The sequence below is a fragment of the Stegostoma tigrinum genome, assembly GCF_030684315.1.
Source record: "Stegostoma tigrinum isolate sSteTig4 chromosome 24 unlocalized genomic scaffold, sSteTig4.hap1 SUPER_24_unloc_2, whole genome shotgun sequence".
Classification (NCBI taxonomy): domain Eukaryota; kingdom Metazoa; phylum Chordata; class Chondrichthyes; order Orectolobiformes; family Stegostomatidae; genus Stegostoma; species Stegostoma tigrinum.
In genome coordinates, this window is record NW_026728042.1 from 113,549 (window position 1) to 139,766 (window position 26,218).

Genomic DNA, 26,218 nt, shown 5'->3' on the forward strand with positions numbered 1-26,218 from the left:
TTGAAATGGGATCCTGCGACTGAAGTTAATGGGATGCAGTGACTGAGGGTAATGGGATGCAGTGACTGAGGGCAATGGGATGCAGTGACAGAGTGAAATGGGATGCAGTGACTGAGGGCAATGGGATGCAGTGACTGAGGGCAATGGGATGCAGTGACTGAGGGCAATGGGATGCAGTGACTGAGGGCAATGGGATGCAGTGACTGAGGGCAATGGGATGCAGTGACTGAGGGCAATGGGATGCAATGACTGAGGGAAATGGGATGCAGTGACTGATGGAAATGTGACGCAGTGACTGAGTGGAAGGGGATGCAGTGACTGAGTGAAATGGGATGCAGTGACTGAGTGAAATGGGATGCAGTGACTGAGTGAAATGGGATGCAGTGACTGAGTGAAATGCGATGCAGTGACTGCGTGAAATGGGATGCAGTGAATGAGTGAAATGAGATGCAGTGACTGAGTGAAACGGGACGCAGTGACTGAGTGAAATGTAATTGCCGTGTCCCTGGAAAGGAGATGCAGTGACTGAGGAAATGGGATGCTGTGACTGATGGAAATGGGATGCAGTGACTGAGGGAAATGGGATGCTGTGACTTTTAAATGAGATGCAGTGACAGTGGGAAATGGGATGCAGTGACTGATGGAAATGGGATGCACTGACTGAGTGAAATGGGATGCAGTGACTGAGTGGAAATGGATGCAGTGACTGAGTGAAATGGGATGCAGTGACTGAGTGAAATGGGATGCAGTGACTGAGTGAAATGGGATGCAGTGACTGAGTGAAATGCGATGCAGTGACTGAGTGAAATGCGATGCAGTGACTGAGTGAAATGCGATGCAGTGACTGCGTGAAATGGGATGCAGTGAATGAGTGAAATGCGCGCAGTGACTGATAGAAATCGGATACAGTGACTGATGGAACTGGGATGCAGTGACTGACCGAACTGGGATGCGGTGACTTTGTGAACTGGGATGTGCTGACTGTGTGAACTGGGATGCGGTGACTATGTGAACTGGGATGCAGTGGCTGAGTGAAATGGGATGCAGTGGCTGAGTGAAATGGGATGCAGTGACTGAGTGAAATGGGATGCAGTGTCTGAGTGAAATGGGATGCAGTGACTAAGGGAAAGGAAATGCAGTGACAGCGTGAAATGGGACGCAGTGACAGCGTGAAATGGGACGCAGTGACTCAGTGAAATGTGATTCAGTCACTGAGTGAAATGTGATGCAGTCACTGAGTGAAATAGGATGCAGTGACTGAGTGAAATGAGATGCAGTGACTGAGGGAAATGGGATGCAGTGACTGAGTGAAATGGTATGCAGTGACTGATGGAAATGGGATGCAGTGACTGAGGGAAATGGGATGCAGTGACTGAGGGAAATGGGATGCAGTGACTGAGGGAAATGGGATGCAGTGACTGAGGGAAATGGGATGCAGTGACTGAGTGAAATGGTATGCAGTGACTGAGGGCAATGGGATGCAGTGACTGACGGAAATGGGATGCAGCGTCTGTTTGAAATGGGATCCTGCGACTGAAGTTAATGGGATGCAGTGACTGAGGGTAATGGGATGCAGTGACTGAGGGCAATGGGATGCAGTGACAGAGTGAAATGGGATGCAGTGACTGACGGAAATGGGATGCAGTGACTGAGGGCAATGGGATGCAGTGACTGAGGGCAATGGAATGCAATGACTGAGGGAAATGGGATGCAGTGACTGAGGGCAATGGGATGCAGTGACTGAGGGCAATGGGATGCAATGACTGAGGGAAATGGGATGCAGTGACTGATGGAAATGTGACGCAGTGACTGAGTGGAAGGGGATGCAGTGACTGAGTGAAATGGGATGCAGTGACTGAGTGAAATGGGATGCAGTGAGTGAAATGCGATGCAGTGACTGCGTGAAATGGGATGCAGTGAATGAGTGAAATGAGATGCAGTGACTGAGTGAAACGGGACGCAGTGACTGAGTGAAATGTAATTGCCGTGTCCCTGGAAAGGAGATGCAGTGACTGAGGAAATGGGATGCTGTGACTGATGGAAATGGGATGCAGTGACTGAGGGAAATGGGATGCTGTGACTTTTAAATGAGATGCAGTGACAGTGGGAAATGGGATGCAGTGACTGATGGAAATGGGATGCACTGACTGAGTGAAATGGGATGCAGTGACTGAGTGGAAATGGATGCAGTGACTGAGTGAAATGCGATGCAGTGACTGAGTGAAATGCGATGCAGTGACTGAGTGAAATGCGATGCAGTGACTGAGTGAAATGCGATGCAGTGACTGAGTGAAATGCGATGCAGTGACTGCGTGAAATGGGATGCAGTGAATGAGTGAAATGCGCGCAGTGACTGATAGAAATCGGATACAGTGACTGATGGAACTGGGATGCAGTGACTGACCGAACTGGGATGCGGTGACTTTGTGAACTGGGATGTGCTGACTGTGTGAACTGGGATGCGGTGACTATGTGAACTGGGATGCAGTGGCTGAGTGAAATGGGATGCAGTGGCTGAGTGAAATGGGATGCAGTGACTGAGTGAAATGGGATGCAGTGTCTGAGTGAAATGGGATGCACTGACTAAGGGAAAGGAAATGCAGTGTCTGTGGGAAATGGGATGCAGTGACTGAGGGAAGTGCGATGCAGTGACTGAGGGAAATGGGATGCAGTGACTGAGTGAAATGAGATGCAGTGACTGAGTGAAATGAGATGCAGTGACTGAGTGAAATGAGATGCAGTGACTGATGGAAATGGGATGCAGTGACTGAGGAAAATGGGATGCAGTGACTGAGGGAAATGGGATGCACTCACTGTGGACAATAGGATGCAGTCACTGTGGGAAATGGGTTGCAGTGACTGAGGGCAATGGGATGCAGTGACTGAGGGCAATGGGATGCAGTGACTGAGGGCAATGGGATGCAGTGACTGAGGGCAATGGGATGCAGTGACTGTGGGAAATGGGATGCAGTGACTCTGTGAAATGGGATGCAGTGACTGAGGGTAATGGGATGCAGTGACTGAGTGAAATGGGATGCAGTGGCTGTGTGAAATGGGATGCAGTGGGGAGTGAAATGGGATGCAGTGACTGGTGGAAATGAGATGCAGTGACTAAGGGAAAGGAAATGCAGTGTCTGTGGAAAATGGGATGCTGCGACTGAGGGTAATGGGATGCAGTGACTGAGGGTAATGGGATGCAGTGACTGATGGAAATGGATGCAGTGACTGAGTGAAATGGGATGCAGTGACTGAGGACAATGGGATGCAGTGACTGGGAAATGGGATGCAGTGACAGTGGGAAATGGGATGCAGTGACAGTGGGAAATGGGATGCAGTGACTGAGTGAAATGGGATGCAGTGACTGAGTGAAATGGGATGCAGTGACTGAGTGGAATGGGATGCAGTGACTGAGTGAAATGCGATGCAGTGACTGCGTGAAATGAGATGCAGTGGGGAATGAAATTGGATGCAGTGACTGGTGGAAATGAGATGCAGCGACTTAGGGAAATGAAACGCAGTGTCTGTGGGAAATGGGATGCTGGGACTGAGGGTAATGGGATGCAGTGACTGAGGGTAATGGGTTGCAGTGACTGATGGAAATGGAAGCAGTGACTGAGAGAAATGGGATGCAGTGACGGAGGTACTGGGAAAGAGTGACTGAGTTAATAGGGATGCAGTGCCTGAGCGGGCTTGGGGTGCAGTGACTTAGGGAAATGGGATACAGTGCCTGAGTGAAATGTGACGCGCTGACTGAGTGAAATGGGATGCAGTGACTGCGTGAAATGGGATGCAGTGAATGAGTGAAATGAGATGCAGTGACTGAGTGAAATGCGCGCAGTGACTGATGGAAATCGGATGCAGTGACTGATGGAACTGGGATGCAGTGACTGACGGAACTGGGATGCGGTGACTTTGTGAACTGGGATGTGCTGACTGTGTGAACTGGGATGCGGTGACTGACGGATATGGATGCAGTGACTGAGTGAAATGGGACGCAGTGACTGAGTGAAATGTAATTGCCCTGACTGTGGAAAGGAGATGCAGTGACTGAGGAAATGGGATGCTGTGACTGAGGGAAATGGGATGCAGTGACTGGGAAATGGGATGCAGTGACAGTGGGAAATGGGATGCAGTGACTGATAGAAATGGTATGCAGTGACTGAGGGAAATGGGATGCAGTGACTGACGGAAATGGGATGCAGTGACTGAGGGAAATGGGATGCAGTGTCTTAAGGAAAGGAAATGCAGTGTCTGTGGGATATCGGATGCTGCGACTGAGGGAAATGGGATGCAGTGACTGACGGAAATGGGATGCAGTGTTCTAGCGAAATGGGATGCAGTGACTGAGTGAAATGGGATGCAGTGACTGAGTGAAATGGGATGTGCTGACTGTGTGAACTGGAATGCGGTGACTATGTGAACTGGGATGCAGTGGCTGAGTGAAATGGGATGCAGTGGCTGAGTGAAATGGGATGCAGTGACTGAGTGAAATGGGATGCAGTGGCTGAGTGAAATGGGATGCAGTGGGGAGTGAAATGGGATGCAGTGACTGGTGGAAATGAGATGCAGCGACTTAGGGAAAGGAAATGCAGTGTCTGTGGGAAATGGGATGCTACGACTGAGGGTAATGGGATGCAGTGACTGACGGAAATGGATGCAGTCACTGTGGGAAATGGGATGCAGTCACTGTGGGAAATGGGTTGCAGTGACTGAGGGCAATGGGATGCAGTGACTGAGGGCAATGGGATGCAGTGACTGAGGGAAATGGGATGCAGTGACTGTGGGAAATGGGATGCAGTCACTGTGAAAAATGGGATGCAGTGACTGATGGAAATGGATGCAGTGACTGAGTGAAATGGGATGCAGTGACTGAGGACAATGGGATGCAGTGACTGAGGGAAATGGGATGCAGTGACTGGGAAATGGGATGCAGTGACAGTGGGAAATGGGATGCAGTGACAGTGGGAAATGGGATGCAGTGACTGATGGAAATGGGACGCAGTGACTGAGTGAACTGGGATGCAGTGACTGAGGGCAATGGGATGCAGTGACTGAAGGAAATCGGATGCAGTGACTGAGTGAAATGGGATGCAGTGACTGCATGAAATGGGATGAAGTGAATGAGTGAAATGAGATGCAGTGACTGATGGAAATTGGATGCAGTGACAGAGTGACATGAGCTGCAGTGACTGAGTGAAATGAGTTGCAGTGACTGAGGTACTGGGAAGGTGTGAGTGTGTTCATAGGGATGCAGTGCCCGAGCGGGCTTGGGGTGCAGTGACCGAGGAACTTGGGATGCAGTGACTGAGTGAAATGGGATGCAGTGACTGACGGAAATGGGATGCAGTGACTGAGGGAAATGGAATGCAGTGACTGAGGGAAACGGGATGCAATCACTGAGTGACATGCGATGCAGAGACTGAGGGAAAGGACATGCTGTGACGATGGGAAATGGGATACAGTGAGTGTGGGAAATTGAATGCAGCGTCTGTGAGATATGGGAAACAGTGACTGATGGAAATTGGACGCAGTGACTGTGGTGAAGGAGATGCAGTGATTGAGTGAAATGGGATGCAGTGACTGAGGGACATGGGATGCAGTGACTGAGGTAAATGGGATGCAGAGTCTGAGGGAAATGGGATGCAGTGACGATGGGAAATGGGATGCCTTGACTGACGGAAATGGGATGCAGTGATTGACGGAACTTGAATGCAGCCTCAGTGAGAAACGGGATACAGTGACTGAGTGAAATGGGATGCCGTGACTGAGGGATGTGGGATGCAGTGACTGAGTGAAATGGGATGTATTGACTGATGGAATTGGGGTGCAGTGACCACATCAGTACTGGGTGATGATCCTGGCCAGGTGTTTGATTTCAAAGTCGTTGATCACCTTGGTGATAGCGATCACAATTCTGTTATGTTTACTTCAGTGATGGAAAGGGATAGGTGTACACCACTGGGCAAGAGTTATAGCTGGCGGAAAGGCAATTACGAAGAGATTATTCAAGATTTAGGGAGCATAGGATGGGGAAGGAAACTGCAGTGGATGGGCACAATAGAAATGTGGAGCTTATTCAAGGAAAAGCTCCTGTGTGTCCTAGATAGGTATGTACCTGTCAGGCAGGGAGTAAGCTGCAGGGTGCGGGAGCCGTGGTTTACGAAGGAAGTGGAATCTCTGGTCAAGAGGAAGAAGAAGGCTTCTGTTACTTTCAGATGTGAAGGCTCAGTTAGGGTGATTGAGGGTTACAAGGTAGCCAGGAAAGACCGAAAGAGAGAGCTCAGAAGATCCAGGAGGAGACATGAGAAGTTGTTGGCGCATAGGATCAGGGTAAACCCTCAGGCTTTCTCTCGGTATTTAAGGAATAAAAGAATGACAAAAGTAAGATGAGGCCCAATCAAGGATAGTAGCGGTAAGTTGTGTGTGGAGTCAGATGAGATAGGGGAAGCGCTAAATGAATATTTTTCAACAGTATTCACTCTAGAAAACGACAATGCTGTTGAGGAGAATACAGAGATACAGGCTACTGGACTAAGTGGGATTGAGGTTCAGAAGGAAGAGGTTTTTGAAATCCTACAGAGGGTGAAGATAGCTATGTCCCCTGGGCCGGATGGGATTTATCCTCGGATCCTCTGAGAATCCAGGGAGGAGATTGCCGAGCCTTTGGCATTGATCTTTAACTCATCATTGTCTGCAGGAATAGTGCCAGATGACTGGAGGATAGCAATTGTGGTTCCCCCGTTCAAGAAGGGGAGTAGAGACAACCCTGGTAATTATCGGCCAGTGAGCCTTACCTCAGTTGTTGGTAAAGTGTTGAAAAAGGTTATATGGGATAGGATTTACAATCATCTAGAAAAGAATAAATTGATTAGGGATAGTCAGCACGGTGTTGTGAAGGGAAGGTCGTGCTTCACACACCTTTCTGAGTTCTTTGAGAAGGTGACCAAACAGGGAGATGAGAGTAAACCGGTTGATGTGGAGTATATGGATTTCAGCAAGGCGCTCGATAAGGTTCCCCATAACAGACTATTGTACAAAATGCAGAGGAATGGAATTGTGGGAGATATAGCAGTTTGGATCGGAAATTTGCTTGCTGAAAGAAGACAGAGGGTGGTAGTTGATGGGAAATGTTCATCCTGGAGACCAGTTACTGGTGGTGTACCGCAAGGGTCAGTGTTGGGTCCACTGCTGTTTGTCATTTTCATTAATGACCTGGAAGAGGGCCTTGAAGGATGGGTTAGTAAATTTGCAGATGACACTAAGATAGGTGGAGTTGTGGATAGTGACAAAGGATTGGTTGCAGAGAGACATAGATAAGCTGCAGAGCTGGGCTGAGAGGTGGCAAATGGAGGTTAATGCAGACAAGTGTGAGGTGATGCACTTTGGTATGAGTAACCAGAAGGCAAAGTACAGGGCTAATGGTAAGATGCTTAGTAGTATAGATGAGCAGAGAGATCTCGGTGTCCATGAACACAGATCCTTGAAAGTTGCCACCCAGGTTGACAGGGCTGTTAAGAAGGCATACAGTGTTTTAGCTTTTATTAATAGAGGGATCGAGTTCCGGAACCGAGAGGTTATGGTGAAGCTGTACAAAACTCTGGTGCGGCCGCACTTGGAGTATTGTATACAGTTCTGGTCACCGCATTATAAGAAGGATGTGGAAGCTTTGAAAAGGGTGCAGAGGAGATTTACTAGGATGTTGCCTGGTATAGAGGGAAGGTCTTAGAATGAATGGCTGAGGGACTTGAGGCTGTTTTCATTCGAGAGACGAAGGTTGAGAGGTGACTTAATTGAGACATATAAAATAATCAGAGGGTTAGATAGGGTGGATAGGGAGAGCCTTTTTCCTCGGATGGTGACGGCGAACACGAGGGGGCATAGCTTTAAATTGAGGGGTGAAAGATATAGGACAGATGTCAGAGGTAGTTTCTTTACTCAGAGAGTAGTAAGGGAATGGAACGCTTTGCCTGCAACGGTCGTAGATTTGCCAACTTTAGGTACATTTAAGTCGCCATTGGATAAGCATATGGGCGTACATGGAATAGTGCAGGTTAGATGGGCTTGAGATCGGCATGACAGGTCGGCACAAGATCGAGGGCCGAAGGGCCTGTAATGTTCTATGTTCTATGGCTAGCTGTCCCTGTGCTCCGTGTGATTTAACTTCCCTCTTGGAGTACCGTGAGGAACCTTCTTGAACGCCTTACTGAAGCCCGTATGCGTCCATCTTTCTGCCTTCATGAATGCTCTTGATTACTACTTTAAAAAACTCATTCAAATTACATGAGTTATGATTTCCTGTGCACATGTTTCCTCGGATCCCATGGACTGTTTCCTGTTCTAACAGTCTTCAAATGGGGGATCTTGTCAAAAGCTTTGCTGAAGCCCAAGTAGACTGTATCAAATGCATTGCCCTCATGCACACACCTAGTTAGCTCTTCAGTCATAGATTCATAGAGTCATACAGCACAGAATCAGGACCTTCAGTCCCAATCATCTGTAATGATCAGGTGTCCCAAACTTAACCAGTCCCATTTGCCTGTGTTTGGTATCCGTCTAAACCTTTCCTAATTGTGTACCTGTCCAAATGTCTTTTAAATACAGCAATTTTATCTGCCTCGACCGCATCTGTTGGCAGCTCCTTCCATTCACGAACCCCCCCCCACCCCACCCCTTTTGGAAAGTTGGTTGAAAGTCAAAGCTGTGAATGTTCGAGATTCATCAACAAACCTCTTGCTGTCAACTGAAAGAAACCAGAGCTGATAAATCTCATTAGTAATCAAAATCATAGTTCTCCAGATTTAGTCACCATTATTTAGTAATTCCTCTTTTAATTGCTGTCACATAGTTGGCTGTCACTGAGGGGACTTCTCCTTGTACATTTCCTGCCATTAACCCAGTGCACTCTACAGGGACAGAAGACAGTAAAACTAAATAAAGAAACTCTAATTCAAAGAAAGAAGAATTATGGAAATGTCCTGCCCTCACCCCTTCTTTCCTCACAACCGCTCCCCACCCCTTTCACAAAGAACGATCAAACGAATGCTGTTGTAACATCTTACTTTGTTCCAATCCCAGTTTATTTGTTGCTGAAACAGACATTCTTGCTATTGGTCCCTTTGCACTGAATTATTCCAATGCACCCTGCGCACCTCCCGCTTTCTATTCTCGATAAAATCAGGGTCTTCTGCTGTTTATGTTAACCGTTCATAGCACATCCTGTGCCCCTTGACCTGCATCAATTCCAAGTTCAGCAAATCCTCAATTTTAATATTAATTAATAAACTCTAGTTTCGGTTTCAAATCCCTCCACGGTCTTGAATCCCTCCCCTGGTGGGGGGGCGGGTGGTGGGTGGTGGGGGTGGGGGGTGGGGGGGGGTGGTGTGGGTGGGGGGGGTGGTGGGGGGTGGGGGGTGGTGTGGGTGGGGGGTGGGTGGGGGGTGGTGTGGGTGGGGGGTGGGTGGTGGGTGGGGGGGGGTGGGCGGGTGGGGGGGGTGGTGGGGGTGGGGTGGGGTGGGGGGGGCGGGCGGGCGGGGGTGGTGTGGGTGGAGGGGGGTGGTGGGGGTGGGGGGTGGTGTGGGGGGTGGGGGGGGGTGGGGGTGGTGGGGGTGGGGGGTGGGGGGTGGTGTGGGGGGTGGGGGGTGGTGTGGGTGGGGGGTGGGGGGTGGTGGTGTGGGGGGTGGGCGGGGTGTGGGCGGGTGGGGGGTGTGGGGGGGGGCGGGCGGGGCGGGGTGGTGGGGGTGGGGGGTGGGGGGTGGTGTGGGGGGTGGGGGGTGGTGTGGGTGGGGGGTGGGGGGTGGTGGTGTGGGGGGTGGGCGGGGTGTGGGCGGGTGGGGGGTGTGGGGGGGGGCGGGGGGGCGGGGGGGGGTGGTGTGGGTGGGGGGGGGGGGCGGGGGGGGGGTGGTGTGGGTGGGGGGGGGGTGGGGGGGGGTGGTGTGGGTGGGGGGGGGTGGTGTGGGTGGGGGGGGGGCGGGGGGGGGGGTGGTGTGGGTGGGGGGGGGGTGGGGGGGGGGGTGGTGTGGGTGGGGGGGGGTGGTGTGGGTGGGGGGGGGGGTGGGGGGGGGTGGTGTGGGTGGGGGGGGGGCGGGGGGGGGGTGGTGTGGGTGGGGGGGGGTGGTGTGGGTGGGGGGGGGTGGTGTGGGTGGGGGGGGGGTGGTGTGGGGGGTGGTGTGGGTGGGGGGGGTGGGGGGGGTGGTGTGGGTGGGGTGGTGTGGGTGGGGGGGGGTGGGGGGGGGTGGTGTGGGTGGGGTGGTGTGGGTGGGGGGGGTGGTGGGGGTGGGGGGGGTGGTGGGGGTGGTGTGGGTGGGGGGGGTGGGGGGGGTGGTGTGGGTGGGGGGGGGTGGGGGGGGTGGTGGGGGTGGGGGGGGTGGTGGGGGTGGTGTGGGTGGGGGGGGTGGGGGGGGTGGGGGGGGTGGGGGGGGTGGGGGGGGTGGTGTGGGTGGGGGGGGTGGGGGGGGGTGGGGGGGGTGGTGTGGGTGGGGGGGGTGGGGGGGGTGGTGTGGGTGGGGGGGGTGGTGTGGGTGGGGGGGGTGGGGGGGTGGTGTGGGTGGTGTGGGTGGGGGGGGTGGTGTGGGTGGGGGGGGTGGTGTGGGTGGGGGGGGGTGGGGGGGTGGTGTGGGTGGGGGGGGGTGGTGTGGGGGGGGGGTGGTGTGGGTGGGGGGGGGTGGGGGGGGGTGGTGTGGGTGGGGTGGGGTGGTGTGGGTGGGGGGGTGGGTGGGGGGGTGGGGTGGGGTGGTGTGGGTGGGGGGGTGGGTGGGGGGGTGGGGGGGTGGGGGGGTGGTGAGGGTGGGGGTGGTGAGGGTGGGGGGGGGGTGTGTGGGTGGGGGGGGGTGTGTGGGTGGGGGGGGGGTGGTGTGGGTGGGGGGGGGTGGTGTGGGTGGGGGGGGGTGGTGTGGGTGGGGGGGGGTGTGGGTGGGGGGGGTGGTGTGGGGGGGGGTGGTGTGGGGGGGGTGGGGTGGTGGGGGGTGGGGTGGTGGGGGGGGGGTGGGGTGGTGGGGGGGGGGTGGGGTGGTGGGGGGTGGGGTGGTGGGGGGGGGGGTGGGGTGGTGGGGGGGGGTGGGGGGGTGGGGGGGTGGTGGGGGGTGGGGGTGGTGTGGGGGGGGGTGGTGGGGGTGGGGTGGTGGGGGGGGGGTGGGGTGGTGTGGGTGGGGGGGGGTGGTGGGGGGTGGGGTGGTGTGGGTGGGGGGGGGTGGTGGGGGGTGGTGTGGGTGGGTGGGGGGGGGTGGTGGGGGGGGGGGTGGTGGTGGGGGGGGTCAGCCAGCCAGCCCTGATTTCTGCCACACTTTGCTGTTGTGGTACAGTCCTGGGTGGGCCCTTCTGGAGCTCGAGTTACTCAGGATAAACACAATAAAAATCATCAGCTTTCACCAGCAGTGCCACAGTCACAGGGATCGCACTCTGTGGGAGCATGAAGCAAGAAAAAGGCACCTGTAATACTTCTATGAAGGAAATAAATGAGGGCAGTTGATATTTGCATGCATTATGGCATAGATCGTTCAACATTATTGTTTTGAAATATCGATATTGTGATGGCATTTACTGTTGTTTGTAGACAAGTGGTGCAGTGGTAGTCAACAGTCAAGGAGAGGGAAGGTTCAGCCTTGTTAGTGGAATTTGAGCTTACATTTACCTGTATTACAGTTGGTCGAGTGGATCACAGAAAGTCTGGCAACAAAAAAGCTGCAATGGTTACCTCCTCACTGCTTCCAACTCCTCCTTTTTCTCAGCTGGTGCCCTATCACTGGCAGCGACAGCGTACCCTCATGATGCCAAGGTTGGAGATTATCAAGAATCATGACGACACCGGCCCTTCTCTGTCCTGCAGGACTGCCCCAGAGTGCTCCAGGCAGCAGAAACAACATTGAACTACTCCAGTGGTCTGCACCATTACATTTCCTGTGGTACTTTATGCAGCCCCTCTGAGTGTGTAATACACACTCCCATATGGACCACGTCATCAAACAAAGGCTCTTGTCACCGCCTCATTCCTTCAAGTTGTTCAAATGAGGATGGCAGGGCAGAATATTGAAGAATTATTACAAAATCTTCTGTTCAGTATCCTGCTGCTCTCTGACAAGGAAAACTGAAATGTACTTGATTTTCATGTAATTTTGATTTCCATTACAGGTCCTTATGGGAACAGGAAAAATGACAAGCTGGAAAATTTTGCAAGTAATCTTTGGGCCAGCCTGGAATCTTCCCATCCTCTGGCCATGACCTTGTGACCCTGCTTGGAGGTTGTACTTACAGTTTCAGAAGTGATCAATTCCAGTGAGGATGTCTGTACTAAGGTGAAAGCTCACGCACAGTTCTTCACGACGGGAAAAATGGCTCCATTCAGACTCTGGAGATTCAGGTATCCCACTGAGAATCGTTGTCTCCTTCATCATTCACCTTATTCCAGTCACCTGTCCTGCTCTGTGTGATTTCTGTCCATTCTCTCAGTCATGCTTGTCTGAGGGGATAGCCACGACTGTAGCCCTGTTGTTGACTTGTGCAGTATCCTCACAGTCAGGGAATGCTTCCCCATTCCTGAGAGATTTCAGCTGGCTTAAACAGCTCTGAAAACCACTAAACACTTTTACAAGAGTCAGCGGAAATCCACTTGCATCTAACCTGTAAGTAGTTGGTGATATCTCTATCCTCACTGCACTGGATTAAGAGAGGATTGTAACTGGAATACTGAGGTCAAAACATATACCATTAGCATCCAAGCAGCATTACGCATACTTCCATCAGAATGTGAATCAGATGACAGGGATTATACCTAGCACTTGGAGAACTGACAGAAACCCCAGGTTACCTTGTCAGGAAAGTTCCAGTGAATGAAGTGCCAACCGAGCACTTAACCATTCGGGGGCAGTCTGTGGCTAAAACCCCACTCACTGAGAGATGCTGGCCAAACAGAGACGAGTGTCTCACCATTGCAGGTGGTGCCACCAGGAAGGGTGGCTGATGCTGGTACTGCAATTAATCCAATGCTATTAGTGAGTCATGAACAAATTGGGGTCGTGGGAGAGGTTTTCTGGCCAGGGAATCAGGAGGTTGTAAGAAAAGGTAGTCAGGTGCTATCTGTTTGCCATCGCTACTAATATGGCATGGCGGATCAATGGTTAGCACTGCTGCCTCACAGCTCCAGGGACCCAGGTTCAATTCCAACCTCAGGTGACTGTCTGTGTGGAGTTTGCACATTCTGTATGTGTCTGCATGTGTTTCCTCTGGGTGCTCCAGTTTCCTCCCACAGTCCAAAGATGTGCAGGTTAGATGGCTTGGCCATGCTAAGTTGCCCAGAGTGTCCAGGGATGTGTGGGTTAGGTGGGTTATAGTGGAATGGGTGTGGGTGGAATGCGCAAAGGTCAATGTTGGGTCAAAGGGTCTGATTGTACACTGTAGGGATTCTATAATTAAGAGTTTTACTTCTCAAACTTTCTGTGTGATATTTGTTCAGCCTCAGTTATTAATTGCCCACTCAGGGGAGTAAAGACCATTTACCAGCCTTCCCAATCGAGACTGCATCAGGGTAAAACTTGAAAGACAGTCAGGTCCGTACTTACACTCTCCAGCTCAAACCCCGCATAAAGAGAGGGGTGTTAAATTCTACCCGTCATGTACAAAATCCAGCACCTACGTGATTGCCTGCAAAAATGCCATCCATCACTGCCCACAACAGAAGAGTGAACCTGGCAGAAACGCAGAATTGCTACAACGCAGAAGGAGGACATTCAGCCCATCATACTTGTCAAGCTCTTTGAGCACTCTAATTTAAGGCCAATCTTCTACCTTTTTCCAAAAACCCTGCATGTATTTTTTTTTCTGTTTAAGTAACCATCCCTCTTGCGTGCCTTCGCTGAATCTGCCACCACCACATTTCCAGGCAGTGGATTCCAGGCCCAGATCACTCACTGGCTGAATAAAGTATTTTTTCTCACTGCCCATTTGCTTCTTTTGTTCGCATCTTTGAAACTGTGCCCTCTGGTTCCAGATTCATTTTAGGAGTGGGAACAATTTATTCCTAGATAACAAGGTGTAGAACTGGATGAAGAGCTTTCTGAACTTTCTTGAGAAAAATGAAGAGGGGTCTAGGCCTGAAATGTCAGCCTTCCTGCTCCTCTGATGCTGCTGGGCCTGCTGCGTTCATCCAGCTCAGCACCTTGTTATCTCAGATTTCCCAGCATCTGCAGTTCCTATTATCTCTGAAGCATTTTATTCCTATCTGCTTTCTCCTGAGCACTCATGGTTTTGGAAAGTTTCTATCAAGTTTCCAAGGAAAGCAGTCCCAGTACCTTGAAAAAATCCTCATAACTGAGTTTCTCATCCCTGAGAATCATTCTCATAAATGGAGGTGTTGTGACAACATCACTGGACTAGTAATCCGGAGATTCAGGTTATCAGAATCAACTTTCACCATGACGCATGTTTGAATCCAATTTCAATTTCAAAACAACACCCAGGAATGAAAGTCTCATGTCGCCCATGAAATGGACCAACGACTGTGCTGTACATTTCTATGACTCTATGTCTCATAACAGGTCGCAGTACATTGGAGTTTTGTGTCATCTGTACAGTACAATGTTGTCCCCTGCACACCCAAGCCTAGATCATTTATGTACGTATCAGGAAAGCAAGGGTCTTAATACCAGCCTCAGGGGAACTCCACAACAAACATCCTCTCAATCAGAAAAACACCCATCAACACTCTCTTTCTTGTGATCAGAGATAATGGGAACTGCAGATGCTGGAGAATCCAGGATAACAAAGTGTGTAGCTGGATGAACACAGCAGGCTGAGCAGCATCTCAGGAGCACAGAAGCTGACGTCAGCTTTGGTGCTCCTGAGATGCTGCTCGGCCTGCTGTGTTCATCCAGCTACACACTTTGTTATATTACACTCTCTTTCTCATCCCTCAGACAATTTTGGATCCATTTTGCTGCTGTCCCTTTCATTCTAAGATTTTCTTCAAAAATTGTACAAAATGCTTTTGGATAGCCCATGCACATCACAACAGCATCTTTGTCCTTTTCAACCTTCTCTGTTACCTCCGCCTATCTCAAGCATCCAAATGATGTGGGCAAGTGGATACTGATGTTATTGGATCTGAAGACACGGAAAATAACTCATTGATAATGTGGTATCCCAAATTAGAACCATCAGAGATTTACATGTCGGTGATAATTTACACACATGAGAGGGGTGCAGACACTTAGAGCCGTTCAGCCGCTAGCTGAAAACATTTCCGAGTTAATTGCCGCCCTGCGCAGAGTGCACATACAAATCTTGATGACAAGCATGACCCCAAGTCAGACAGCATCATTAGCATTGCTTCCAGATTAAACATAACCCAGGGAGAACAAGACACTGCCTTTCAGACAAGTGTGGAGATAATTCCCAAATAACTAGCTTGATCCCAGACCACAGATGGGATGTACAATTATGGATTGACCAGATAAGGAACCAGCCAGGGTGCTCAGTGATAACTGGTTAACATGGCGGGGAAGGGAGTGAAAAAATAACGAGACGTGCTAATCGGAATTGAGCTGTATTTGTGTGTTAAGTAGAATTGAAGGGGCGTAAGAAGTGGGAGAGGGCTGTGGTGGCGGGTGGAATGATTGATGGAAGCCGCATTTGCTTCTTGTCCAAGTTTAATTCACTTCCGGAGACGCCGGTATTATTTTCAAATTGGCGCTATTTGCAGCGTAAAATTGCAATCGCCAAATGTTATGCTGACTCCTGAGACAGCAGGTTGGCAACCCCCAGTGAAAAGGGACCAGGATGCTAAATCTCCCCTTCCCCTACTGCATCCCTAAGCCAGCCCAGTTCGTCCCCTCCCCCCACTGCACCACACAACCAGCCCAGCTCTTCCCCCCCACCCACTGCATCCCAAAACCAGTCCAACCTGTCTCTGCCTTCCTAACCGGTTCTTCCTCTCACCCATCCCTTCCTCCCACCCCAAGCCGCACCCCCATCTACCTACTAACCTCATCCCGCCTCCTTGACCTGTCCGTCTTCCCTGGACTGACCTATCCCCTCCCTACCTCCCCACCTATACTCTGTCCACCTATCTTCTTTACTCTCCATCTTCGGTCCGCCTCCCCCTCTCTCCCTATGTATTCCAGAATCCTCTCCCTATCCCCCTCTCTGATGAAGGGTCTAGGCCCGAAACGTCAGCTTTTGTGCTCCTGAGATGCTGCTTGGCCTGCTGTGTTCATCCAGCCTCACATTTTATTATCTCGGGAGAGAGAGCTGTTTTGGTTTGTGATACACGAGACGAGGCTGTCTATGCCTTTCACCCATCGGTCGCTCTCCTCCTGTCCCTGCCTCTGCCTCTGTGCACACACACTGCCAGGCATAGTCTTCCTCCCTCTGTGTGTGTGTGTGTCTCTCTCTCGCTTCAGCTCCTAAAACCTAAGATGCATCGGATACAAAAACACGCATATAAACACACACACACGCATCAACAAGCCATGGGGAAAGATCAGGAATTACTGCAAGCTGTCAAAACCGAAGATGTAGCTGCAGTGCAGAAGCTGTTGCAAAGGCCGAAACAAGGCAAAGCGAGTGAGTACCCTTTACACACCGTTCTATTGGTTGATGTGTATGTGCCTGCGTTTTTTTTTGTGTGTTTTGCAAATGTCTTGTTATTGTGGAGTAGGAGGGGAGGGAGTTTGGTCTGTTGTTCAATATGGGCTCTCCTATCTTGACCGATGCTGTTAGCGACTCTTGATACAGTGCAATCGGTGGGAATGTAGCATTAGCCTGAATAGTGCGTTCTCTCTCCCTCAGACAGCTCCCCTGCATCCCTTAGCTTCACAAGCCGGCGCTTTCTGCTCCTAACAGCGCAGATTGGACGTTGAGGATTGATAAGGTCAATACTGGGAATCCTAGATTCCCTATCAACCGGGCAAGAGATTGCAGATGGTTTGTAGCGAATCCACGGTTGAGATACAACGCACAGAATCAGTTAGTATAAGGGGAAAGGTGGTTCTGGAGGTTTGCACTGTTCTGTTTCGGCAAAAAAAGTGCCCGACCAGAGAATATCAGGCCAGTGACTAAGATGGTTAAACAGCTAATTCTAGTGGAAAGCTGTCAAGAAGGTAATAGCTCAGAGTCTCGCTTCTGAGGAAGTGCAAACTGGAGATCTTGTTTGACCCACTCTGTGCAGGTTGTTGTTGCTGTGTTGCAAAGAGAGCCTAGAGACGTGAGGGGGGACTCGGATGTGACAAATGCAGTGACTCCACACCCGGGCAGTGGTTTGGCAACATGATTCGGACCCCGTTAGCTTGCAGCCCTCTGACGCTGTTCCTTTACTGCCGGATGCTCACTGGCTCGCACGCCCCAAACAACCGGGGCTATTTTAGATTTAACCCCTTGATTGATGGGCTGACAAGTGCCTGTTGATGACAAAGCAATAGATGCTGCAGATCTGGTAATTAGAAGCAGTTTTGCTGGGAGACGCTTTAATTGATAGATTTCAATTCTAAAATTAACCAGGATTAAACGGGGGAGACCTCGAGCTGGCTGATCTATGATGTAGTAATAACAGTATTTTCGGAAAGATTGTCTGAGACGCAGGAGTAATGTCTCTTCCCAGCTATCCTGGCTGCAAGGAGGATGAAAAGGCAACCCTTTCCGAACAAGGCACAGTGAGGATTTCTGAAACATTTATGTATCGCTTAATTGGAAACTTGATAATGTACGCCACAATGTGGGAGGGGGAATCTTATTCAGTTCTATATTTGCCTACAGCTTCACTCCAGATATTTTGTTAAAAATAAAAGAATAATGGGATTTGAAGGGTACGCTGTGAGTAAATCGTGGGAAAATGTTAATTTATTTTGATGTGACTTGCTCCTACATGAGTAAAACATATTGTGATTAAGGATGATGGAATAAACTAAAAGCATTATTTGCCAGGATGAGATTCTGTCATAGTCTGGAGATGCGCTGCTCTGCTATCCAGTTATGAAGAGCTGCTGTAGTTGTGTTCGACAAGACTCCAATTGTTGGATGCAGTGGAAGTCTTTCAGGAGAAGACACCATGTCCCTTTTAAAAATAGTTTCTTACTGATTGATCATGTCACACACAGTACTTTGATTTGTAATTTTCTGGCTTCTTCTCTGGTGTTGAGAACCTTTGTGGGTTGACTGTCCCTTTGACCTCATGATCCCTGTTGAGTTTAGATTTTGAATGCGTGGCCTGTGCATTTGTTGGATTTCTCTCTATTGGTTCTCTAAGTTCACTGACTGAATGCAACACTGTATCAATGTTTACCAATAATGCTCATGTCTGTGATGATGATGCTATTTTCCTTGGGACAGACAATGAAAATCTCCATGCTTCACAAAGTCTGTCTTCGTGTCTATTGGTGCTCCATAATTGGTGACCATGCCTTCAGCTGACAATGCCTTCAGCTCTGGAATTTCTTCCATAAACCTCACCACTCCTTTACCACCACCACCCCCCCCCCCCCCGACCATGTTCTCCTTTACATTATTGGTTCTAAAATACCAGAGCGGTTACCTGTGTTGATATTGCCAGTGTCACGTTTGATTAGATCATTCCTCCTATGAAATATTGTGAGACATTTTACTTTTACCAATGCAAGATGCATACGTGCTGTTGTTATTAGACAATAAGTCGAGGTGGGAGGGTGCGGTATCATTGGGATTTAAATGGCTGGAGAGGCCTAACGCCAAATACCCAGCAGGGAGCTGTGTTGGGGCTGGGTTTGAGGGTGGGGTGGCAGATGGTGACTGTCTCTTCTAAATTAGCCCATGCTCCCATTAGAGGATCATATGTAATGCCTTGCTTATCACCAGTCTTCAAAATTCTGACAACACCCCAACTCCCCAACATATCCTCACCTAGGGCCTACCAATTCTTCTCACTTGGTGAGCTGAATCTGGAACAATTGTCCAAGTCCCAAGTGCAATACCAGTAATGACCACGTCTTCTGGTGGTGCTGCTGGTACAGTGCTGGAATGCTGCCAATCTCTTACTGGCCTGAATCTCTCTGAGGCAGGACATCTTCATGTGTAAGCGGAGCAATCAACCCATTAGATGGTTGCAGAGCTTGGCAGACTTCCCCACCTCTGTGCTTTTAGTCAAAGAGGTGGGGAACCCAGAGTCTTGTGTAATTCAGCCCTGAGGCAGTTGACCCTTACTTGCCTTCTGAAGTAGGAAAGCAAATATTTCATAAAAATGGGCAATAAAATGGTGACTTTGCCAGCATAATCCACATAATTAGAACTTTTCTTTATTAAATTGGGAACTCTGTGTGGTGTGTGCAATGCTAATGGAAGTACAGATCCTGGCTAAGCCCAGTGTTCTGTCTCCACCTCCCATGATAATACAAGGTACTGACTGATTGGTTTCTTGGCTGAGACTGTGGTCACTTACTTTGCAGCCAAAAACACGAAGCAGTGTTTTTAGGAGAGGATGGGACAAAATATTTAGAAGAGTGTCGAGAGGGTCCATAAAGTTTTGCAACTGAAGACATAAAAGCTGCTAGAGTTTAAAAATAACTTGGATCTGTATTTGAACTAACATTAATGTAGAGGGCCAAGAGCTGGAAAACAGGATTCAACTTGATAGTTTTAATTTGGCTGGCAAAGATGTGCTGGGCCAAATGCTCTCCTTCCATTGCTGCAAATTTCCACGATACTCCAAAATCATGTCCAAGATTTCTGAAGAAGGGTCTTGGCTTGAAACATGAGCCTTCCTGCTCCTCTGATGTTGCTTGGCCTGCTGTGTACATCCAGCTCTACACCTTGTTATCTCTATTGTAGAGCATCTATGTGCCCCACTGTTATTTTACTATCATGCCAGATGTGTAGTACGTGATTTCTCTGCAAGTTGGTATGACAAATTAAAATCATGAGACATTTTTATTCTCTTAATGATAAAACTCAAAATTCCAACTGCACCTATGTCAACTCCTGTGCTGTGACATGTCTTTACAGATTGAAAGGTGCATTTTATTTCAGTTGGGATGATTCTTGGATTTCTGCCAGACTTCAGCAGTTTGATGTTTGCTGTGACAATTCCATGCCTTTTGACCTTCAACACAATCACAATGAAAATGACGTGGAAATTACAATATGGATACTGTGTGTGTGTGTGTGTGTGTGTGTGTGTGTGTGTGTGTGTGTGTGTGTGTGTGTATACCTTGTGATATTTGATATAATCATTTGATATAATCAGTGGCGTTACTTTGGAGAGGTTTTGGTCTCCCCTTTGAATATTTAAGTCGAATGTAAAGCTCTTCCAGAAGCTTCGCTAATGACATAGAACATCAGTCTGATGAAAACCTACCTCTTCCCCTTGCTATTATCTACTTGTTATTGCAGTATCAGTTTCTGAGACATGCCTTAGAATCCATTAAAGACGTGAATAAAGGCAAACAGTTGCCACTCACTCTAACCAACGTTTTTGTATAAAGATTTTACCCTCTACATGGACATGAGTCTTAGTCCCATGTGCCCACTCTGTTCCAGTGAATGCTTTATTCATCCTTACTTTGACCACTTGCTTAACCTATTCCTAAATATTGACTTGGCTGCCTGTTCAGTCATTAATTCTGGTTGCACATTTTGCACTCTGTGTTTGATGCAGCAGTTGGAAACAAGGGCTTGTGCTGCTTTAGTTATACCATCAATAGAGACTTTAAATAGTCATTAAAGAAAGGAAGAACTGGCATTGAATAAATTACCTGGGGTTTTTTTGTATTCATTCTTAGAATGGAGCTGCTGCTGGCTGGCCAGTATTTATTGCCCACTCATAGCTGCCCTTGACAAGGTGTTGATGAGCTGCCTTCTTGAACCGTGGCTTGGAGGGCAACTTGCAGGTGGTGGTATTCCCAAAATTTGCTGCCCTTATCCTTCTAGATGGTAGTATTTATGAAAGTGTTGGTTTCTAAAGAGCCTTGGTGAATTTATGCAGGGGATTTTGTAGATGATGTGCACAGCTGCTACTTCCCATCACTGGTGGAGGCAATGAATTTTTCTCGCTATTGCTTTGTTAACTGTAGCAGCTTGCTGTGCCTAAATTGACTGCTGCATTTCCTGACATTGCAATAGTGACTACACTTCCAAAATATGAATACTGCTGAGAAAAGGCATATTTTGCTCCAGTTTTTCAACTTGCACTTAACAGGACAATTCACATCAAATACAATGTAAAAGGATCAACTATTATAGTAAATAAGAAGTGAGTCCTGGTGTTTTCCCTGTGGAAACACCTCAGAGTCCACTGTAATTGCTTTATTCATCTTTACTTCAACCATTTGCTGTACCTGTTCCTAAATATTGATGTGGTTCCACTTCCAAATGAATCAGCACTCTCTTTGTGTACAGCTTTTCCCTTCACTTCTTGCAAATTGCCCCAATAAGTGCAAGATGAAAAGGATAAAAAAAATGTATTTTTTTCAAGTTCTGTATTACCAACTGATTACTGCCAAAATACTTCATTGGCTGTAAAGTGCTTTGGAATGTCCTGAGGTCATGAAAGGGAAGAAAGAGAAGGCTTTCTTTCTTAACATTGTGCATTTCACAGCTTTAGGATATCCCAAACAACTTCTGGCCAAGAGAATAGTTGAGAATTGGAGTCACTGTCGTAATGTGGAAACACGGCAGTCCATATGTGCACAGTGAGATCTCACAAACGGCAACATCACAGTGACCAGAAAACCCCTTCAGTAATATCAGTTCAGAGCTTAGTATTGACCAAAACACCAGGATAACTCTGCTTGACAACAGAGGCATTATATTACCTGAGAGGGAATACGAGTATTTAACAACTAGACACCTGAAGCCACAATTTCCAAGTGTTGGTTCGAATGGTATCATCCAAAGGTCAGCACCTCTAACAATGGAGCACTGGGTATGTTAGCCTAGATTTTCTTCTCAGGTCTACAGATCCTGACTTGAACAATGACATTCTGTCTTAATGGTTGGAGTGAAACCCACTGAGCTGCAGCTCATATCCAATGATTGATCTGTATAGTGAGTGAAAGGAAAATGGTGTAAACACCACACTGTGCAGCCTGCTCTCATTCACTCACTCGGAGCAAATTTTCAGAAACTTGCCAGTAGATTGTGAGTGCACCTTCTTATTAAGCTGCTGCTTGTAGCCGCTCCTGCCAGGAGACCTGCTGTCATGGTGTGCCAATTCTGTCTGTCTTATGCCGCCCTCATACATCGGTTGTGGTTTGTTGGCAGCCATTCTGTGACACCACTCTGTGACCTGTTCCTGGGAAGATAGGGTTCTCCTGTGAGGAAGGTCGGATCTGTACCAGTTGGAACTTAGAAGAATGAGAATTGATCCTATGGCAATATATAAAATCCTGAGGGGACTTGATACATTGTGTACAGGGAAAATGTTTCCTCTTGTGAGGGAATCTCAAAAATGGGGGTACAATTTAAGAACAGGAGGTCTTCTTTCTATGATGGAGACGAGGAGGATTTCCATCAGAGGGGTATGGGTCTGTGGAATTCTCTTCCCCAACAAGTATTGGCGGCTGTACCATTGACTTTATTCTAGGTTGAGTTAGATGGTTTTTTTGATAGATGTGGGAGACGAGGGCTTGGGGAAAAGGGACAGAGGGGCTTGAGTCCACAAGCAGGTCAGCCACTGAATGGTGGAGCAGAGTTCAAGGGCTGAATGGCATTCTGTTGCTCTCAAATGACATGTTCCTATATTCCATTCTAACATCCATCATCCAACTGCACATAGGTTGCCCCCTCTTCCTGCTGCTGTCCAGAATCTCTTAGCTTGTAAGCTCAGATCAAATAGCCAAAATTGTGACTCTTTTTTTCTGGGTGTCACTTATTAAACTTGGAGAGAGGAAAAAGGAGTATATGAGTACCTTTTGTTCTTCTCATTTTAGATTCAATCTTTTTATAATATTTCTGAGAACTGCTTGAGAAACAGAGTCATAGAATCATACAGCATGGAAACAGACTCTTCAGTCAAACCAGCCCGTGCCAAACATATTTTCGAGCTAAACTAGTCCCACCTGCCTGCTCCTGGTCCATAACTCTCCAAATCTTTCCTGTTCATGTACGATTCTAAGTGTCTTTTAAGTGTTATAGCATCTAACTCAGGAAATGAATAGTTTTTTTGTGGGTGCATGTGGAATGTACTGTATCATGGTGAGGGAAAGTAAAAGGTGTATTCAGATTGAGGAAATGAATGCTGGCCTGAACAGAATTGGTTGCTTTGTATGGCCTTATTGATTTTGCTTGCCTCTCGTACCTTGTCATAAAACTGCTTATAACTTCAAAGGAAGGAGAATAGCAATTGCTGTGGGTTTTGCAGAACACATTGTAAGTACATACAGATTTATTTTTTTAAAAAGCTATTAAACCAAAGAAATGGAATTGCACAATAAATCAGAAAGTAATGTGGCAGCCTAGCTGCTTGTTGAAGCACTTAGACTTTGGAAAGATGGCTTTGTGCTTAGCCATCCACTTGCCACAATGGTTAAAATCATAAAATTGTACAGCACAGAATGAGTCCATTCAATCCATTATGCCTGGGTTGACTGGCGGAAAGAGATTTCTGATCTGCCCCACTTCCCAGTCTTTCCTCTGCACCACTGCAAATATTTCCCATTTTAAACTGCTTCATTCCTCCTGCCTCAGAGCATCTTGCTTTCATTGTGCTGCTTGGGTTGCCCTAGAAACACTATTGGCAAAGTGGGTGGCAAGAGAGGTGATTCATTCTGAATGCCTCTTTTTAAAATATTATTTATTTATTTATTGAATGTGGGCATCACTGATACGGGGCCAGCATTAATTGCTCATGAGCAGATGCTCCTGAGCTGCCTTCCAAAACCACAGTATTCCCAAAGCGATGATAAGGAGGGAGCTGCAGAATTCTCAATCAGTAAAGATGATGGAATGGCAACATTTTCATGTCAGGATTGTGTGTACATCCGAAGATTGGAGGGAAACTGAGAAGTGATGCCCCCATGTGCCTGCTGTCCTTGCCCTGCTAGTTGGTAGATGTTGTGGGTTCTGGAGAAACCTTTGAAGAAATGTTGTTGCGTTACTGCACTGTATCTTGTAGATTCCAGTTGGAGCATCCACTTTAAGGCATCTACTTGCATCCTCATTCGAGATTCTCTATTCTGAGTGTAGGGAGCCACTTACTATGCTAGTATTGTATGGTGCTGACTGTTTACAAGCTGCCAATCAAGATGAAGTCATGGAGAAAAGAAATAGCTGTGATGTGAAGGTACATGACAGATTCCATTGTTACTGTATTGGCTTAGTAGAAATATCACCATTGAGTCAAAAGGTTGTGGATTCAAGTCACTTGCTAGAGATATGAGCACGTTTCACTGCAGTCTTGAAGGAGTCAGAGGTACTTTTTATTGGGTGAGAAATTAAGTTAAGGTTTGGCCTTCACCAAATATTGTACTTATTTGGCTGAAAAAAATGCTTTGGAGATGTCCTGAAGCTCAGAGAGAGATTATATAAAGGCAAGTTATTTGTGGATTTCTGTCGGAGAGTTGGCTCCAGTTATATTTTCTCAACAGCTCATTCTTCTGTGTGATTTGAAGCTAATATTCGTAACTTTCAAATTTTACAATCTATTCCTGAAATGTTTGATGCACTATAAGGCACTATGTATTGTTCATCTTTTTAAAAATGAAAGAAGAGGAATTCTGTTGCATGAGGATTCTCCAGTGGCTTCTATAATATTGGACATAGTATAATTTCATTTAGAAAAATGATGAGATTACAACCATATTTAATAACTAAACACCATGCTTCACTTTGCAGAAGTCATGATAATACAAATTACGTGCTTTTTAATAATGTGGGGTACATCGAGCAGTTAAGTGTAATTTGGATGAGTAGGTGCAGCTTTACAGAGTCCTCCTATGATCTAAAATACAGAGATGCTCATTGTATTTGGAGTGGCGATTGGATGGGAGGAGGAGGCTGGCCTTATTTTATCTGTATTTATTATTATTTACTGGAGCTTGTCAAACCAGAGTAGTGCTTGATATTTCAATGTGTTGACCTATCTACCAGTGGAAAGAAAAGTTATGAAAGTACCAGATGCTGTAATAAAATGAATGAATTACATGTAATTTCTACCCCACACTCTCACAATCCTGATGGTTAATGTGGGTTATAGTTCAGTGAATAATTTCTGGCAAAGAAAACAAAGTGCTTTATTCTATTGAACTATCAGACAAACATCAGATGAGTTTGTATCATTGAGTGACATGTTTTATTGGTGTTTGAAGAGTGAATGATCCTCCCTGACAGAAGCAAGAGACTCCTGCCCATTGATGCTTGATGACTGGCTGTAGCCAATTACTTGAGTGAATTTGAATGACTGTGACATCCAATAGGCAGAGCTGGTGGATGTTTCTTTTTAATATCCCAATTGCATTTCATAATCATATTGGAACACATGTATGAAGGCACAAAACCAATCCTTTTCCCTGACTGAAGACACTGGCATTTACCAGAGCTGTGGTTCATGATGAACCAATCACTATCAAATGACAGAGAAATAATACCATTTCAAAGCGAAGTTCACCCAGCTTTCAGCTGCATTGAAGATCCTTTCTTGTGGAGTGAAATAGAAGTTCTATGTTAAGAAACGATGATTAGACAAAACGTAGCCTTTTACAATTAAATTACAAGCTAAAATGAGGCAGTACTGCAAAGTATGAGCAATGTATTTTTTCACGAGTAAAGCTGAGTCTGCAGTCTTAAATACTAATGTGCATCATTGCATTATCCCTTTGTGTAAGTTATTCAAGATTAAGGTTAAGAGTCATGGTATTTGAATGTAGCAGAATGCACACTCATCCAACAAACATCGGAGGGCTCACATATCTTTCACACATCTTATATGAGGCCAACATTTGAGAAAGAACACCAGCTGCCAGGATTTGGTTCTCCAATTGAGCACCCACTATTTGCAGGAGTGTCATGAGACCAAGAATTGACTTGTTCTCAGTGGGAGCATCACAGGGCACAGAATAGCGACCATACATTCTATCAGGGCTGTAAATCTGAAACGTCAATTTTTCTGCTCCTCTTATGCTGCCCGACCTCTCATGTTCCTCCAGCTCCACACTGTGTTGACTCTGACTCCAACATCTGCAGCTCTTGATATCTCCGAGTGACTGTGCATAGCAACCTTTTGAAAAGAGATATCACTTATGAGCAGCGGTTGTGGGTAGCTCTGATTCCC

At 47.7% G+C, this 26,218-nt stretch overlaps 1 long non-coding RNA gene across 2 annotated transcripts in view; it reads left to right on the forward strand.

The window, feature by feature from the left end:
- The window catches only part of LOC132207541 (uncharacterized), a 393,348-nt gene that overhangs the window by 13,994 nt on the left and 353,136 nt on the right, over positions 1 to 26,218 (forward strand). For both annotated transcript variants that reach the window (XR_009443524.1, XR_009443525.1), the window contains exon 3: positions 12,124 to 12,352. This is a non-coding gene — a long non-coding RNA (uncharacterized LOC132207541). The remainder of the gene's footprint in view (positions 1 to 12,123; positions 12,353 to 26,218) is intronic.